We start from the raw sequence: 17,314 nt of genomic DNA on the forward strand, positions 1-17,314 counted from the left end.
TAAATTGGAGATTAAAATTAAGTTGGTATTTTTATCTTGATTCGTGGAAGCAACACAAATACAGCAAACCTACTCCAGTATGGACAATTGGTGGCCTTAATTATAGCTTTGGCATGCACCATCAATTAGCATCCATTAGAAGCTTAGAAGTACAAAACCAGATTTCTTTCTGTACAATCCTGAATGCCCCCTAAATTGAGGGTGTAGATTGCTTAATCTTCCTCCTCTTTATCTGCACAGCCACCACTGTCTTGTCCTTTCTTGGCATTCTTTCGCTTGACATATCCAAGGCGTCCACCTACGTACAGTGAGCGTAGAGAGAAGTCAATGGGTTTTAAACTGAAAGACGTGCTCGTTTTTAGCACACAGTTGTTTTTAGGGGTTTTAAACTGAACGACTTGCTCTTTTCTCCCCTTTTCCTCACCTCCCTCCATCTCGGCCCTAGTCCGCCGCGGCTTCTTTGTCGATTGAGTGGAGGGCGGGACCAAGCTATTATTTCTCCTCACAGCCCCCTTCCGACTGTTTTGCGTGCTCTAGTTCCACCGAGGACTATAAAATACACATGCTGCAGCGGATGCGCCTCCGGCGCGCCGAAGGCAAAGCCCGTCTGCGTCCGACTGGGCCCAGGGGCCAGTCCTCCTGCCGGTTGGAATAACGGCAAACCGATCAAATGCACATCGAACCAACTTAGACTGGCGCCACCTATTTCGAAGGACCGTAGACCGTAGACAGTGTGGATGTTGATAAAGGCCCATTGTCATGCAAATACTGCTATAAGAATTTGAGACTGTCCATTACAGACGCACAACAGAAGGGAAAGCTGTCTTATCCTTCTGAACTGTCGCTCTCTAGCAAAACATAAATATGAGGTTGCAGAAGTACTGAGGGGGGAAAAAAGGCCAGATGCCATGTTTCTTACTGAAACTTGGCTCAATGACAGTTCTACGCCCGACATACTGGGTGCTCTTCCAGATGGGTATGGATTAGCAAGACAGGACCGAGTTGGGCAACTAGGGGAAGGAATAGCTAAAATCTACAAAAATGCAGTATGTGATGCCAACGTTAAACAATGCAAGTCTCTCTCCTTCACCCTCTCAGTAACTAATGACACAATTGCTGTCCTCCTGATCTATCGCTCACCTGGCCTGACAACACAGTTCACAGGAAGCTTGGGGGACAGCGTGATACACACCGCCATACACCATAACAAACTTCTGGTCTTAGGCGACCTGAATATACATTGCGATGAAACCGAAAACCCAGAGGTACAAACCGTGTGCAAAGACCTCATGATGCTTAATTTAGCTCAAAAGGTTAGCACGCAAACACATCATGCCGGTCACATCTTAGACCCTATTTTCACCAACATAATGCATCTTGGAAGTGGGTGTCCCATTTCCAGTCCCATGGTCTGACCACTTTTTAATCCCTTTCCTTATCCCAACCCAGAGTCCCCCAGCAGAAACAACTCAAAAAAATAAGTGACTCGAAGGAAATGGGTTAAATTCAACACCCAAACGTTTACACAGACGCTGGAAAAAAATGAACCAGTTTTAGATAAGGATATAAATATAGCCAATAAGCAAGTGGGAGAATGGATAACTGAAGCTTTGAACAAAGTGGCCCCATGGACCACGACTAATACCAAGAGAACAAAGCCTTCAGCTCTTTGGTTTAATGAGACATTAAGGAAGGCCAAACACAAGTGTTAGCAGAACGCAGATGGCGTAAAAACTACTGCACTAAAACCAAGGAGGAATACAAAATGCAACTCCAATCATACCACGCATTAATAAAAAACCCGCAGTGCTTTCTATACCGGGAAGAAAGAGGCAAACTACTCCTCTAAAGAAATGTTCACCATTCTTAAATCCCTACAATCCGCTTAAAATCTAACCGAACCTTCCATTAACACGGAGGGGTTCTGGAATAAAATCGCAGAATTTTTCGCAGCAAAAGTAGCAAAGATTTACAACACCTTCCCCATAAAAGCACAAAGCGGTAACTGCAACAAGGACATTAGGGCTGCAGTTCTCAAGGGAGGAAACTTAGAGGAGTTCAAGATGCCAGATGAGTTGAGGAAGCTAGCAAAGGGAATCAAATCTGGATCTCTGAGGGACCCATCGCGACCATATTTGCTGTTGCAAGGTGAGAAATGCATTCTGCCGCTCATATCTGAGCTAATCACCCGCTTTTTCCAATCGGGTGAGGTTCCAGACGAATGGAAACAAGCTATGGTTCGCCCTCTAAGGAAAAAACACAAATAGACCAATGGGTTCTAGAGAACCTACGCCCTATCTCACTGCTACCTTTCTTTACGAAAATAGCAGAAAAAGTAGTGAATATATAGCTGACCAAACAGATTGACTGTAACAACATAATGCACCCTTCACAATCTGGTTTCCTAGCTGCGCACACTACGGAGACAGCCCTTCTCCTGGCTACGGAAACCTTAAGACAGTTCGCGGACGAAGGTCAAACAGCTGCTCTGATCCTACTGGATCTCAGTGCAGCCTTTGACACTGTATCACATGGCCTCCTCCTCCAAAGATTAGAGTTGTATGGAGTCAGGGACAGGGCCCTACGATTGATGATGTCCTCCTTGTCGTCCCGAGGTTTCTAGATCACACAAGACACCTATACGTCCAAGAGCTGTCCCCTACCTTAGGGAGTTCCACAGGGCTCAATCCTTAGCCTCACGTTGTTTAACCTATACATGGGACCAATTGCTACTATAGTGGAGGGGCACAAGATGTCTATCGTGTCCTATGCTTCCGATACTCCGCTTATTATTACACTGTCCCAAAACCCGGGGCCGGCTGCCCACCAATTCTCACAATGCATGGAAGATGCAAGTACATGGATGTCGAATCACTGCTTGAAACTTAATGGCAACAAAACGGAGGTGTTGATTGTAGGGAAAGCACCATCCATCTGGTCATCAGCATGGTGACCTATTACATTGGGACAGCTGCCAACTCCTTAAACTGAAGTAAAAAATCTAAGTCTGGCTCGACTCAAAGCTGGTAAATGCTTCGGAACTCAAAAGGTCCTGGATCAATTGCCTGGCAGCTGCAGAAAAACGATAGTACATGCCGTGGTCACCTCCCAAATTGACAAATTGACTACGGAATTGTCCTGTATCTGGGCGCAGCGAAAAAAGGTATAATGAAGCTGCAATCTATACAAAATGCAGCAAACCCGCCTTGTGCTGAACCTCCCTAAAAGACCATCCATATCAAAAGCCTTAGCCAGACTGGACTGGCTACCTGTTGAAAAGAGAACGTTGTTTAAAGCAATGTACCACTGTCACCACATTCTGGCAAAGAAAGGGACACTTTACCTTCAAACCCTGATAGCATCTCACACACCCAACAGAAACCTAAGATCTAAGGGTAAAGCACTAGCTAGGATTCAAAGAATCGGAAAGGCTAGGATGGGTGGCCGTTTCTTTAGATTCCTAGCAGCAAAACAATGGAACACTTTACCAGCTGAAATAAGAACCAAGCCAGTTGAAATGACTTTTTGCAGGAAATTAAAGACTTTGCTTTTTCCACCTGCTAGTCTTTAGACCTCCCCGCAATCTCTTGTTTACAGGCCAGAGGCAGAGGACTGCCTCTCCCTGTCACTAATCCCTCACGGTCAGATATCTGTTAGGCTACTAGCGCGGGGACACTGACTGTGTTACCAGGCGCTCTATAAATGGCTAAAGAAATGTGCTTCTGGGAGTCGAGGCTCACGATGAACAATGGGATGTTCACTACCTATTTACGGACACAGATGTGATTGTGGCGAATGAGTACACGTGCATGGTGAATTAAATTTGCAGGACCAAGCTTGAAAACTTGCATTTGCAGACATTGTTTCAAGCAATCCTCTAATTCTTTGTCCCAGTATAATCCAACTTCATCTTGTCTTCATCCAGTACACTGATGTGCACCAGTCTTTTAAGCAGGGCGTTACTTTCAGAAAGACCGCTTGGCGCCCTTCTGGCCCAGTGTCAGCGGCTCTGTGGCCACTTTGCTAATTTTGGCAAGAGTGCATTTAGTTCACCCTCCACACATCACGCTTTTTATGAAGACCATATTAACCAATATGCTTTAACTCCTTTTCCAAGCGAAATTTTGTGAATGGACGGTGGGGAGTGAACTAGGTCTTAAGATACACCCAGCTAATGGCAACGGGCATCTTGGCCTAAACACCTTGTGTGCCGCAGCAAAGAAAAAGTAATATCTTACTGTTTAACATATTGCTTCATCTATAGAAATGAAGCCTTTTGAAAAATTCCAACCTTCCCATTAAAATGAAAAAAATGATCTTATATTTTTTGTTGTGAATGACATAAAATGTATTATAATTCGTGTATTTGATGTATACCTGGTTCTGTATTGTAGTGCGATTCAGTGGGTGTCCACAGAAGACAAATTTAAGAAAATTGTTTTATCGATATACCATAATAAAACCTATTTTTCCATAGTGAATTTCACAAGTGTGCGGTTAAACAAGATTTTTGTTGCCAGCATAAGATTTTCTGTTGAAAGTAACCAGCGTATTTTTGTCCAGTCAACAAGAAATGTGTTGTCGTGCACATCTTTTAATGCACTGTAGTGTTCAATGTTTGGTGTCTTGCTTTTTGCTACGTAGAAGGTTCTTTATCAGATGGTGTGGGGTGCCTGCTCAGGATGGAGTCTGTAGACTCTCACTTCAGTAAAGCTTTCTGTGAAAGTCTTCCCTTCCTTCTACCACATATTAGCAATAAAGTGTTGCCGCCCTTTTTAGTCTTTGAGAAGTAGTGTAACATTGTTCACGCTAGGCCTTCAAGCCCACTTAACTGACGAAAAAAATGTACAAGCGGCACAGTGTGATAACCAGCTTTGGTGGTTCAGCAAGGTTCTAATAACTGAAGTGGGATAATGAGTTCCAGATAACACACACACTCAAGGTACTGCAATAGGGTTCCTCCAATCAGCCTGCACCACACAGTGACATTTCCTGACCGCTGACTTATGCAGGTTACCTTTCAGATAACAGGACACCAAGTTTGTTGTGCGCACTTGAGAAAGCTCATGTGATTGAGCCATCCAATGGGGAGAGCATTTGGACACTGTTTAGGGAGTCCATTTTCAAGTAGGTTGTTCAATTGATCAAGAAGGGTAGCAGTGGGTAAAGTTGCATTCCTGTCAGTCTACAGCCCTACTTAAAGGTATTGAATGAGTTACCTGTCTGCTCTGTGAGAGTAGCGTGGGGAGAAAAGCTTCTACCTCCAGAGTCTTTACATAGTAGGTTGATTGCTTTGGAATATGGCAGGTACTAGGTACACCCCATGACCAAGAATAGATGGAAAACCAAGTAGCTTGGTCTTAATTGCCAGGTAAGCTGTGAAGTGCAGCAATACAACATTTGTAAAGACTAAATGTTTTCTACATGGCCCACAGGGCACATTAAGGATCCTGGAAAACTGTGCACCTTATTGAGCTCTTTAACTGTCTTCCAGATAACTTCTGCTTCGCAGCCGTCATGGATGTGCACAGTATGTGGTTAGAAGTGGCATTTTTTAAAGTGTTTTTTCCAAGGTAGATAGCCACCTTAGCTACATTGTCATGGACAATGGCACACCATTGGTGTCCAAAGAAAGGAAGGACATCTTGTTGAGTTGTGGCATTGAACATTGTTGCTTTGCTCTCTACAATCCCCTGGCCAGTGGTCTGATTGAAAGAGCTAATAGGCTTGTGAAAGGTACCCTGGAAATGACGGTGAAAAGTCAGTTGAATCTGCAAAGGGCACTTCTGGACATGGTATGGGCATCCTGCTGACTGTGCAGTCACAGGGAGAAGAACCCTGTTCTTCTCAATGAGAGGAATTTAAGTTAATAGTGAAATAATCCTAGTCTTGCTTTAATAAATGGTGGGGTGTGAGGCTCGCAGAGAAAACAATTCCGAGGTGTGGTGGGTTTCTGTTGGCGATTCGGTCTGTCCATGTAGGATTTTGTCATCCATCTCAAAATATCCAGGCCCTTTTCAAAGTTAAGGCCATTAAGAGAGTATATTGAATTGGTTGATGAGCAGAGGTGCAACAGTTAACCACCTTTGTATCAAAAGTTGGTCAGTGCCCTCTTTGGGTGAATGCCAAGGGGCTTTATGATTATAGGAGCCTTATGTTAATGTCTGACGATGTAATTGACAGGAAAATGTTGTGGAGTTTCTGGTCAGTAGAGTGAGCGCTCTGACTAAGGAAATGGTGTGAATGGGTTGGGGACTCTGGCTTCCTTATAAAGGGATGAGCTTGCTGGAGATGGTCTGGCATATTTGCCTGCAAGTGTCAACAAGAGAGGAGTGAGACTAAGCTGTTGCGCGGTTCAAAGATTATGGGACTGGATGATTAGTTTTACTTTCTGCTTTCATCCCTGCATTTGTTCCTCTGTGTGTCGGTGCTAGCCCTCCCTTTACCTCTACCTTCTTACTTGTTCGTAGAACACTTTTAGTGTTCCATGTGCTGTTTATACTGTTGCTTTGCTCTTTTGCAAGGGTTCTGTTTCTATGGGTGTGGGGCTACTTTGCTGTGAAGCACCACTTAAGGCTCTAGCATCAATAAAAGTTATTGTGCAAGTCTTTCCTGCCTCCTAGATGACTACATGGAAAACCGACAAACATGGTCCGTGATGAGACAAAATATATTGTACCTGGGTAGAACCTTGTGATTCGGTAACTGCCAAAAATTAATTCCTACTTTAACCCGTCTGCACAATTGAAGTGCTCATTGTCCTGCTGCTTTTTCCCCTCTTACTGAGAAACGTTATAAATATCGTGAAATTCACACTGCAGTACTCGACTTAAAATAACTTGTAGCTGGGCCTGTTGTGCTGAGATGGATAGTATTTCTTCATATCTCCCAAACCTTGAGCATTAGTCCAAGTACCTTACTCTCAATCTGTGTAATATTTCTTCCCTGATCATTAGATGGTAAACTGAAATACATGTGTTGCATTAGAGATTTTATTTGTCAGGAGATTCAATGGGCCAATCTTTTGCTTAGAAAAGTCCAACGTAGGCTCAGGATTAGTGTATCTGTGATGGATTTGAATAATATCCAATGGCCTTCTGAGGCCTAATTGAGACATAGTTTTATTATTGAGTACAGTATTATTCACGTTCCAGGTAATTTAGGCAAGTTCAGTAGCTGGTAAGCAATGAAGAAAGTAATGACTCTACAATGCATTCCCTTACTCAAAAGATCAAATTAGATTGAAATGAAACAATTTGCTTAATAAAAGAGCCAGCTATTCTAAGTTTTAAAAAGTCCTTTAATTAGAAGGGTACTGTAAAATGAGGCGGGACGGTTGGAAAAGATTGTCGTAATGCGTTCATGGTAAAAATACTGATGCATGTTCAGTGGGCTGAACCGACATAAACAGTACCCTTTACCTAACAGCAAAAGTGAGTTCTCTCTGTGAAGAAAATACCCCATTTGGATTTGTTTAAGGAGGTTGATTTGTTTTAAAGTTCCTTTCAAGGTGTAAATTAAGATTTTGTGATGAGAGTATTGTGTTTTTAAACAACAGATTTTATTCGTCATTTGCACATAAGAGGCAGGGCTCTGTGACCCCAGACGCCACTACCACACAGAATTACAGAGAGAGACATTGCAAAGGACAATTTTCGTTTTGTGTTTTTGAAAAAGAAGAAACAGAACACCAGAAACAAAACAAGCCATTACATTCTTTGATCTAAAATATAACCTCGGATCTCTGCCCCCCCACCCACCACCCCCCCAAGTTGCGCTTCGCTCACTGAAAACCGCTCTCCCACCCGCGCCCGGTAACCACAGCAAAGGAGTAAGGACCCCGACCCATCCACCCTGGTAGAGACCCGGCACACCCAGGCCGCCCCCGCACCTCCATGGCGCCCGACACCCCAAAGAACAGCCCCCATCACTCTAGTCCTACCCCACTCCCACTGGGATATCGTCAGGCACAGCAGGGGGCTCCAGCCACAGACCCCGATAATCCGCCCACCGCTTCCAAATCTTGAAATGCTTGCGTGGGCAGCCCCGAGCCACAAAGATAGGTTGTTCCAGGCCCATACAAAAGTCCAGACCATTTTTCCATGCGGCCGCCGAAGGGGCCCGCTCATCCTTCCACTGCCTGGCTATGTCTCGCTTCGCCAAGGTAAGACCAAGCAACAGGAGGTGCCGTTTATAGACATTACCCCCAATATCGTCCATGACGTGAAGCAAGGCCAGCTGCGGCGTACGCTGGAGCTGCCACCCCAGGACCTCAGACATACACGAAAAACACCCCCTCCAGAATCGATCCAACGACGAGCAGTGCCAAACCTAATGCAGGAAGGAACCCTCCGCCCCACCACACCTGAGGCACACCGGCGAGGCGATCAAGCCCGCTCTATACAGGCGCACCCGAGTGAAATATACCCGGTGTAGATATTTGAACTGGACCAGACTGAGGCGCATCCCAATGGCCGCGCCCCGCGGGGCGGCTAGGGCCTCCCTCCAATCCTCTTCCTCCAACGAGCCTACATCGTCTTCCCACGCCGTTCGTAACCTATCCAGGGAGGGCGCACTATGGGTGACCAGAGACTGGTATATCCGGGAGATCTTTTTGGTTACAAGATCGCCCATGAAGACTTTCGCCTCCACCGGGCTAAATTCGGGAATGTCTGTCAGGCCCTCCAGGCTAGGAGCAAGTGCATGGCGAAGCTGGAGGAATCGAAAGAACTGCGTCCGGGGCATATCAAATTCCTCCCGCAGGTCCTGAAACGATTTAAGGGATCCATTCCTTGTCACGTCGCCCAAGGTAGAGATACCGATGTCGTCCCAGCCGCCGAACCCCTGTAGCGCCGCTAACTCCGGTAGCCGCCCATTATGCCATAGCGGCGTTTCCCCCGTTAATGTGTTCCACCACCCTATTCTCTTTAAGGACTGCCGCCAGATCTGGAAGACTACTCTGGAAACCGGCGGCAGCGAGCCCCGCAGCGCCGGCGAATAAAGGATCGTATGGAGAGAATGCCGCCCCATCAAGTGTCGCTCGAGAGTGTAAGCCGGGTCCCCTCGGTCGCCATACCACCACTCGTTGAGGACCAATAGGTGTGATGCCTGATAATACGAGAGCATGTCGGAGGTCGCCAGCCCACCACAATAGGTGGATAGAAAGCACTTACGCAACGCCACACGTACCGCCCCCTGTCCCCACAGAAACTGGCCGAGCACCGAATTCACCGTACGGAACCAGCTGGGCGCGATCGCATATGGGTGGTTTTGAAGTTGGTACAATAGCCGAGGAAGTGCCACCATCTTAAAAATCGCCGATCTACCGTAGATTGTCAGCGGCATGCGGGACCAAGTCGTAATATCCTCTCGAACGCACGCCCAGACCGGCGCCACATTCCGTGCCCACGACATCTCCGGGGCCTCTGATAGAAAGACACCCAAATACTTAAATCCACTGTCCGCTATTTGCAGCCCAGAGGCCCACTCTCCCACCCCCCCCTGGTCACCCAGAACCCACAAGGTGGACTTACGGGGGTTCATGTTCAGCCCGGACGTTTCCCCAAAGATCCGCATTATCTCCAGTAGACGGGGCCCCGACCTGTCCAACGCCGTCAGGAAGAATAAGACGTCATCGGCATATAGGGCTATTCTGTCCGATAATCCAGGGGCCCATTCAAACCCCTGCAGCTGCGCATCTATACGTACCCACGCCGCCAAAGGCTCCATGGCAACGGCAAATACATAGGGCGACAGGGGGCACCCTTGTCTAGTGCCACGACCAATAGGGAAGCTGGGGGAGAGCGCCCCCGCCACACGGAGAGTATTGTGTTTTTGGGTCATCAAAAAAGCTTTTTTTTATTTTGCAGGAAACTGCCATTGAGGGATTAACCATCAAACTTGATTTATCAACGGCAGTGCTTACCTTGTAACTGTAGGGCTGTAATAAGAGAGATGAGGTGGCATTCTCTCTATACGGTTTAAGCATATCACTATATGTCATGATTTTCCTAGAACTTGCATATAACTGCTGCCTTGAAGTTGGACTTCAGCACTAGTATCTCCGTGCGCTGCTCTCGCCATGGAGAGGACCTTTTGCAATCGATTCTCCCAAAGCCTTACATGCACGCGTAGAGATGGACAAAGATTAGGCCTCGGCGGTAAATTCTTTTCCGCTCGCGGAATTTGCAGAATTTGGGTAATTTCGCGTTCCGCGGAGAACACAAAGTTGCCCAAAATTCTGCGTTCTGCTGCTTCGCAGAATTTTTTGCTTGTTCTCGTTCTCAAAATGCGTGTTGGCGAGATATTTTCCCCCCGAGCATGCAAACAGTGTTTGCGAACAGGAAAAAAGCATCGCAAACAAGCAATTCCGCTTGTTCGTGTAATTTCTGCGTGCTCGCAGAGATTTTTTACTGTTTCACGGAGCTTTGCGTAGCGCGACTAAGCAAATTCCGCCCACCCCTAACAAAGATGGCTGCTCTCGCCATTTGTTCAAACCTAACCGCAAGCGCGTGCATGTTAGGACAGTGGACAGTCCGCAGCCATCTTGTTAAACAGGCGTGCTTTCACTTTAAACACAGTTTAAAGTGAAAGCACGCTGCCATGCGCACGTGCGTGCACTGCGCGCCAGTCCGGCAGGCTTCCCTTGTGCATAGCCCCATGAGAAGGCAGTGGCGCACCTCACAGGATCCCAGACTTGCCATCGCCGTGTCTCTCTCTGGGCCGGGGCAGAACCCTGCCACACCCCAGACACGCTTGGGCTGTACCTCAGAAGTATCCTGGTTTGCTGCATCGTCGTGTTCAGATCAGGTAAGGAAAAACGCTTCGAACGTGACATCCTCTTAATCTCGAGGAACAGTAACAGTGCATTCCAAGCAATGGTGGAATAAAATTGCCAACATCAAACTGCCCTTGTGCCAATGCAATCAGTATTAATCCTCTGTACGTGCGCCCTGTCCTTGAATCCTAATGCCACTGTGAACACTGCATGCTCACACAGCAGCTACTCTGTGCATTCCAGTGATCTATGCACAAGCATTGCTAACCCACAAGTCTCCTATTGTTTCAAACCCAGCACCTCTTCCAGTAGTTGAGAAGCATGGATCTCCAAAAAGCAGTTTACTCAGCCACAAAGAAAAAAAACACGTTTGCATGTGCAATACTCGATTCACATGCTGCGTGCATACATGCCAATACTGCATATTACTGCATGTCTTTAATGGGGCCAGTCTGAAGTGACCTGCTACCTTGAGGGCAGCCATTTTGGGTTGCCTGACACTTTAATTCTGCCCACTGGGCTTCCAGCCTTCTAACCTGTCATTCTCAAGTGTACGGTCCTGTGTTTCTCAAGTTCCTATCCCTTTAAACATGCGGAGCTTAGGTAACCTGACAGACCTCTAACCGTGCCCGTGTAGTTCTTTCGTCAACTTTCGAACGCGAAAGAAAGTGCAGCTTAGCGCGCCCCACCACCATCGCCTACGGCAGCTCCAGCACTCCCCACTAAAAGCATGTGGGTTTCTAAACTCAAGCAAGCGGAAAACCTGCCCCAACAACATGCCTACAACGCTGTGTGAGTATGTGTGTACTGTCTGTTTGACCCCAAAGAAAAGGGGCTGAGCTTGCACGCGCTGTATGAATATAGCAGAAGAGCTGTTTTAAATAGGGGTTGGAGGGTGTATCTTTGCATATTTCAAGGTGGGGCCATAATAGTGCCCATTTTGGCATGCCTGCGTATGCTTTGACAATGAGGTGAAAGCTCAAAATTAAAGACCTTGTGTTAGTGGGTTGAGGAAGGTTGTCATGGAGGGGGGAGGGTGGGTGGGTGGGGGGAGGGGAAAGTATCTTACATATTGCACTCGTCACCGGATTTGTATCTTTTTGTCTTGGTTGTAAAATGGTTATCCTGTTCTCATCCCAAACGCGTATAATGAGTTTCATTATGGAAGGGCCCAGATACCACTCAGTGATCCCCGTCTTTGCACACGGTGAAATGGTACATTTCTATGTCCATGTTCATTGGTCCACCTCAGTCTTCCCGCAAATTGGTCAATCTCCTTCACAGGCAGTGTATGTATAAAGTGTCTCACAGTCACCCATTGGTCCAGCCAAGCGTTTTATCTTACTGGTCGGCTCAATGTCGCCTTGCTGATTGGTTTATTCCTAGTAGACTGTTGGCAGGGCTTTAAGTGGGATTAATAAACTGGGGGTTCTCTCGAAGGGCCGTGGCCAATCTAATTAAGGGCGTGTCTTAAATACATGTAAGCTAAAAATCTGTGCTTAGCATGGTGTGCTGCCAGACTTGTATTTTGCTCTTTCTGACATTACATCCAGATATGATACAACAAGACCTTGTCAGGATTATTGGCTTAGTCAATGGTTGTTAGTTGCTTAAGATAAATAAGCAGCAACTATGGCTTGTATATAATATTGAAATAGCTTCCACTTAAAGCCCTGGTGACCCCACGACAATGGTGCTGCTCCTGAGTTTCAAAAAGAGAAGGGAAATCCAAAGAGAAAATGACTCTCCTTAAAGGATTTCCCTTCCCCTACAACGCTCACCTGGCATGTCATGCCTTAACTTCTCCACTAGTGAGAAGTGAGCAGTGTGAGCACACAGATGGATGTGCCTGTTGTCACTGCAGTCCGGAAAACAAGCATTGGCATAGCCCTTAGGTCTCGCCTTTGGGACCTTACAAGTGTTTAGCTATGCAACAGTTGATGTGGTTGCAACAAGGATATTGTGCTGGATAACTAAATACTAATAAGGTCCTAAAGGCGAGACCTATTGGCTATGCCTATGCTTGTTTTAGGGTGTGACTACTGAAAGATGTCCTGGCGCTGAAGAGGGTACGATAGGAGTGTCTAAGTTATTTAAACAAATGTCTTTTCAGAGTCTTCTGAAATGTTAATTGATTTGGCTCCATCCGTAACACGATAGGCAGTTTGTCAGGCCTGTGCAGTAACCATAGAGAAGGTGCAACCCCACAATCTTAACCTCCCAAAATGTAGGCGCAATAAGATTAAGAGATCCTGAATTTAGGGCAGGGTTCTAGTAGGTGTATTTGTTTTTTGGTCAATTGGAGATGTAATTAGCATGATGCTGAAACACAGGTCCTTAAATTAATCTTTCCAGGATAGGAAACCAATGAAGTTTCCCAAAACGCATAACATTTTAATCAAATTTATCAAGATTTAAAATCTGTTTAGCAACTGCATTCTGAATTTATTGCAGCTTTTAAATCAAATACTTTAGATGACCAAAATACAAAGTATTACAATAGTCCAGTCTGCTTAAGATCAGTCCTTCTGAGGTCTCCTAGCCTGTTGCGGAATAAAAGGAAGAATCCATTTTAGTTTCTTAATAATTTAAAAAGCAGGTAGTAGTGACTTTATTCACCTGAGATTCAAAAGCCTATTACCAGTCCAATACAACCCCTAGGTTGCCAGCAGAGAACGTCTGCTCCGGAGCACACTCGTAATCCGAAGACCAACAAGAAGCATTACCAAACAATATCAGTTCTGTTTGTGTTATCCCAGTTCATTCTGAGAGAATTGTCGTTCACCCAGGCATCCACTTTGAGACAATGTTTAAATTTATTTTGGAGGTGGTTCAGGTTTCCTTTCAGTCTAGTTATTTGGGTATCGTCCACATACCCATAGAACAAAAACCAGAATAGGCTATCAGATTTGCCAGAGAACTGCTTGAAAAAGGTCCTAGATATCATAACATAAAGTTTGAATTCTATTAAGGACTCTGAGGTGAGGATTATGCTTAATCTTTATCCACTTCTTTAAATCGCAGCCATTTGAAAAAAAATTACTAAACAAACTACATTTCCTATGAAACACTGGGAATAGCAAAAACAAATGATGCCCAACAGTCCCACAATGCAGTAGGTGTTCATTCAGAGTCCAGTATCCCAACTTAGTCCTTTGCCTCTGTCATCAACTCCTTTCTCGTCACGCCACAGCTCTGTTTCTAAGAATCCGATTTCCCATTCTCCATTCCTGAAAACAAAGACATTATCAGTCACCTAAATCTTTAATAGATCCAGAAGACTATCAACCTGTCAATTATTATGTAGCATTAGAACTGATTACTGGGTAACGCTGTATACTTTATATCAGAGAATCAAAATCTTTACTTATGAGTCATGGGCAGGGCTTTCAGGCTGCATAATCCCTGCATGGGATAATCCTTCCCTCAGAGTCCTTGATAGAACTGTAACTTTCTTTTACAATAGCTAGGAAATGTTTCATTCTATGTCAGGACTGGAGGCAAGGATTATGCAAGTTTAAAGCGTACTTACCACAACCTGAGATATATCCAACACTGGCTTGAAATGGAACCTTTTTAAAGGTCGAATCAGCGGACCAGTCGGCTACATTCATATCTTCCAAACGGGTACCTAGAGAAATGCTGTTAGACTCCATCGCTTCACATGCAGAGTACGCACCAACGATCTTAAGGTCTATCCCTGCTTCCTGCATCACCCCACATACCCAACCGACTATGGTCGGGGAGGCACTGCCTTATGTGGCTTTCTGAGAGCGATTGGACGTTGTTGCTCCCCAGGGGGCTGGAACCCCTCAGACATTAGCTCATAGGCCTTGAGACACTGCACTACGCATGACTTGGGGGGGAATGCAGGAAAGCCGGGTACTCAATATCTCTAGTGTTAATCTGGCCAGTGTAAAAGAGACCAGAGCGAGAGAAGGATCTTCCCGTAACGTCTTGGGCTTGAACGTCCGAAACGCTCTTGCATGACACCATGCAGAGCAACATCGTTTACTTTTAATCGAAGTCCTTCCTTGAATGGAACCGATTGCCAGGAGAGGAAAAGGTTTAAAACTCTAGCATCCCAAAGTGCCAAATACCGTGGCTCTGAAGGCAAGGAGAGTCTGATCCCCTATAAAATTTTACAAACTAATGTATGTTCCCCCACCGGGGATTGCTCCACATGAACATGACCCGCTGAGATGGCTGAGCCTAAGGTGTTAATTGACAAGTATGTCAGACCGTTCTGCACCAGTTCAGCCAAGAAATTCAAAGCTTGCACTATCTTGGCGGCCAGAGGATCGCAATCCCGTTATATACACCAGCGATACCACTTGTTCCAAGCTGATCTATATGGCTTGATGGTGCAATCTGACCGTGCCGTTGATAGGAGGGCCTCAGCCTGTACTGCGGCTCGGCATATACCATTGTTCCCTATAGTCCTACATGCCATAAGGTGAAGTAATCCTGCTAGGACCATCTGATGTGGATTCCAATCTGAATTGAGTAGGAAAGTCGGAAATGGAGGGAGAGTGTTTGGAAAATCCCAAGAAAGTTCCAGAAGAAACATAAACCAAACTTGAACTTTTCAAACCGGGATGATCAGTACCACTTCTGCCTGTTGGAGTCTGATCTGGGACGAATCTCTGGTGATTGTGAACGGGGGAAAGTCGTAGCCCTTCTTTAGCTGCCAGTGCTGTAGAAAGGCATCCGTGGCAGTCACCAGGTGATACAGCCTCCAACTGAAAATTGTGGGTAGTTGGTGGTGCCTGGAGGCAAAAAGGTCCACAGAAAAAGGACCCCAGTGATCTTGGAAATTGGCAAAAATCTCTGGATGGAGTTTCCAAAGACTGGAATCCCTAAGGTGCTGGGATTGCCATGACTGATATCTGATGATATAGGCAGAACTGCCAAAACCTGGTTGCTAGATCTGACAACACCTTGAGCTGGGTTTCCCCTAGGTGATGTATGAATCGGACTGCAGAGGTTATTATCTTTAAGAGGACATAGGATTGGATTCTGTCTTGCGACCAACACTGTACCGCGAAGGATCCTGCCAGGAGTTGCAGGCAGTTGATGTGTAGTTCCTGTTCCTTAGGGGACCACGACCCTCCTGTGGAATAATATCCACACTGCGCACCTAAGCCTGGTCTGCTGGTGTCGGACACTTTTAGATCCGGGGCGGAGCCGAAAATTGCTCTGCCGTTCCATGCTTCCATATGTGAAAACCACCAACGGATCTCCTGACATGCCTCCTCCGAAAGGACTACCGACTGGGAAACTAAGGATCCCCCTGCAGGTGTCTCTCCTTGAGGTGTTAAAAGGCGCACTAGTGTAAGGGTCCTGGAAAGATCGCCTGGATGGAGGACAGCAGGCCCACCAGGTGTGCAACCTGTCTCAAGGACACTGTGTCTGGTCAATGTGCGCCACAATTCATGCCTGATTTTTGCCACCTTCCTCGAGGGGAGACTTGAGTGTAGCTTCTATGGAATCTGTAACAAAGCCCAAGAAAACAGCCTTTTGCCCCGGTTTCAGAAGGGACTTCTTGTTTATAACAAACCCAAGGCTTTCCAGCAGGGTGACCTTGTAGCTGGCATGGCAGCCGGTGGGGATCCTGCACCAAGAGTAGAATGCAGTCAGTAGGCATGTCCCTTGGGCCCTGAGATGCTCCACAACTGGTCTAAGTTCCCTCACAAAGCACCACTGGGCCGAAGAGAGGCCGAAAGGAAAGGTGGTGAACTGAAACACTTTTTTTGCCATACAAATTGGAGGAACCACCTGTATGGTGGAAATATGGGGATAGATAGGCACCCTTCAGGTCCAGACTGACCAGCCAATCCTCGGTCCGTAACAGATTGCGAAGGAGGTGGATCCCTCCATTTTGAAATAGCGGTAGACTAGTCACTCTTTGAATTAACTTAAGTTGATAACCGGTATCTGTCTCCCATCTAACTGGTCGACCAGAAAAAGATTGCTTATGAAGCCCTGGGGTGAGGTGTAGTTGGGCAGGTAACCACTTTTTCGAGCATTGAAGATGTCTCTGTATCTACCAAGTCTGCCTCGTTGCACGAAAACTGCAGAGGCCTGGCTCGCGTACCTTGATGAGGGGAGGGCGGCGGGGGTGGTGGGTGTTTAATTTGCAAAACTCCATGTGAAACTCCTCTGCAAGGCGCACTAATCGCTTGCCAATTGTGTAAAAAGGACTCCGGGGTACTCCCTACTCTCATTAGGAAAGTAGGTTGATAACTCACCGGCATTGGAGGCAGCATATAGCCTTTGTATTCTCGGCCTCTGAAGCGCAGGCTGCGGGTGGTATAAGTTGCCAAAGTGGGTTTGGTCTTGATACTGCCTGCGTCTGGAGCCTTGCCCTGTAGGAGCATTTTGGGTGTAGGAGCGGCTGGCCAAGTGGCCCCTGCCTCGGCCGGCTCCACAGAAAACCCGTGAGGGGAAGACCCGCTTGATGGAGCATTGGGCCTTGTCAAGGGAAGTAAAGGTACAGGCAAATTTTCCCAGTTCCTTGATAAATGGTTCAACAAA

At 46.3% G+C, this 17,314-nt stretch overlaps 1 protein-coding gene and 1 pseudogene across 1 annotated transcript in view; one reads left to right on the top strand and one right to left on the bottom strand.

Moving 5' to 3' along the window:
* Positions 1-17,314, top strand: part of LOC146809290 (dual specificity tyrosine-phosphorylation-regulated kinase 1B-like) — a 368,762-nt gene that overhangs the window by 40,108 nt on the left and 311,340 nt on the right. The window lies entirely within an intron of this gene.
* Positions 213-4,188, bottom strand: LOC146809291 (small ribosomal subunit protein uS4-like; annotated as a pseudogene).

This window comes from Triturus cristatus, chromosome 7 (assembly GCF_964204655.1).
Source record: "Triturus cristatus chromosome 7, aTriCri1.1, whole genome shotgun sequence".
Lineage (NCBI taxonomy): Eukaryota > Metazoa > Chordata > Amphibia > Caudata > Salamandridae > Triturus > Triturus cristatus.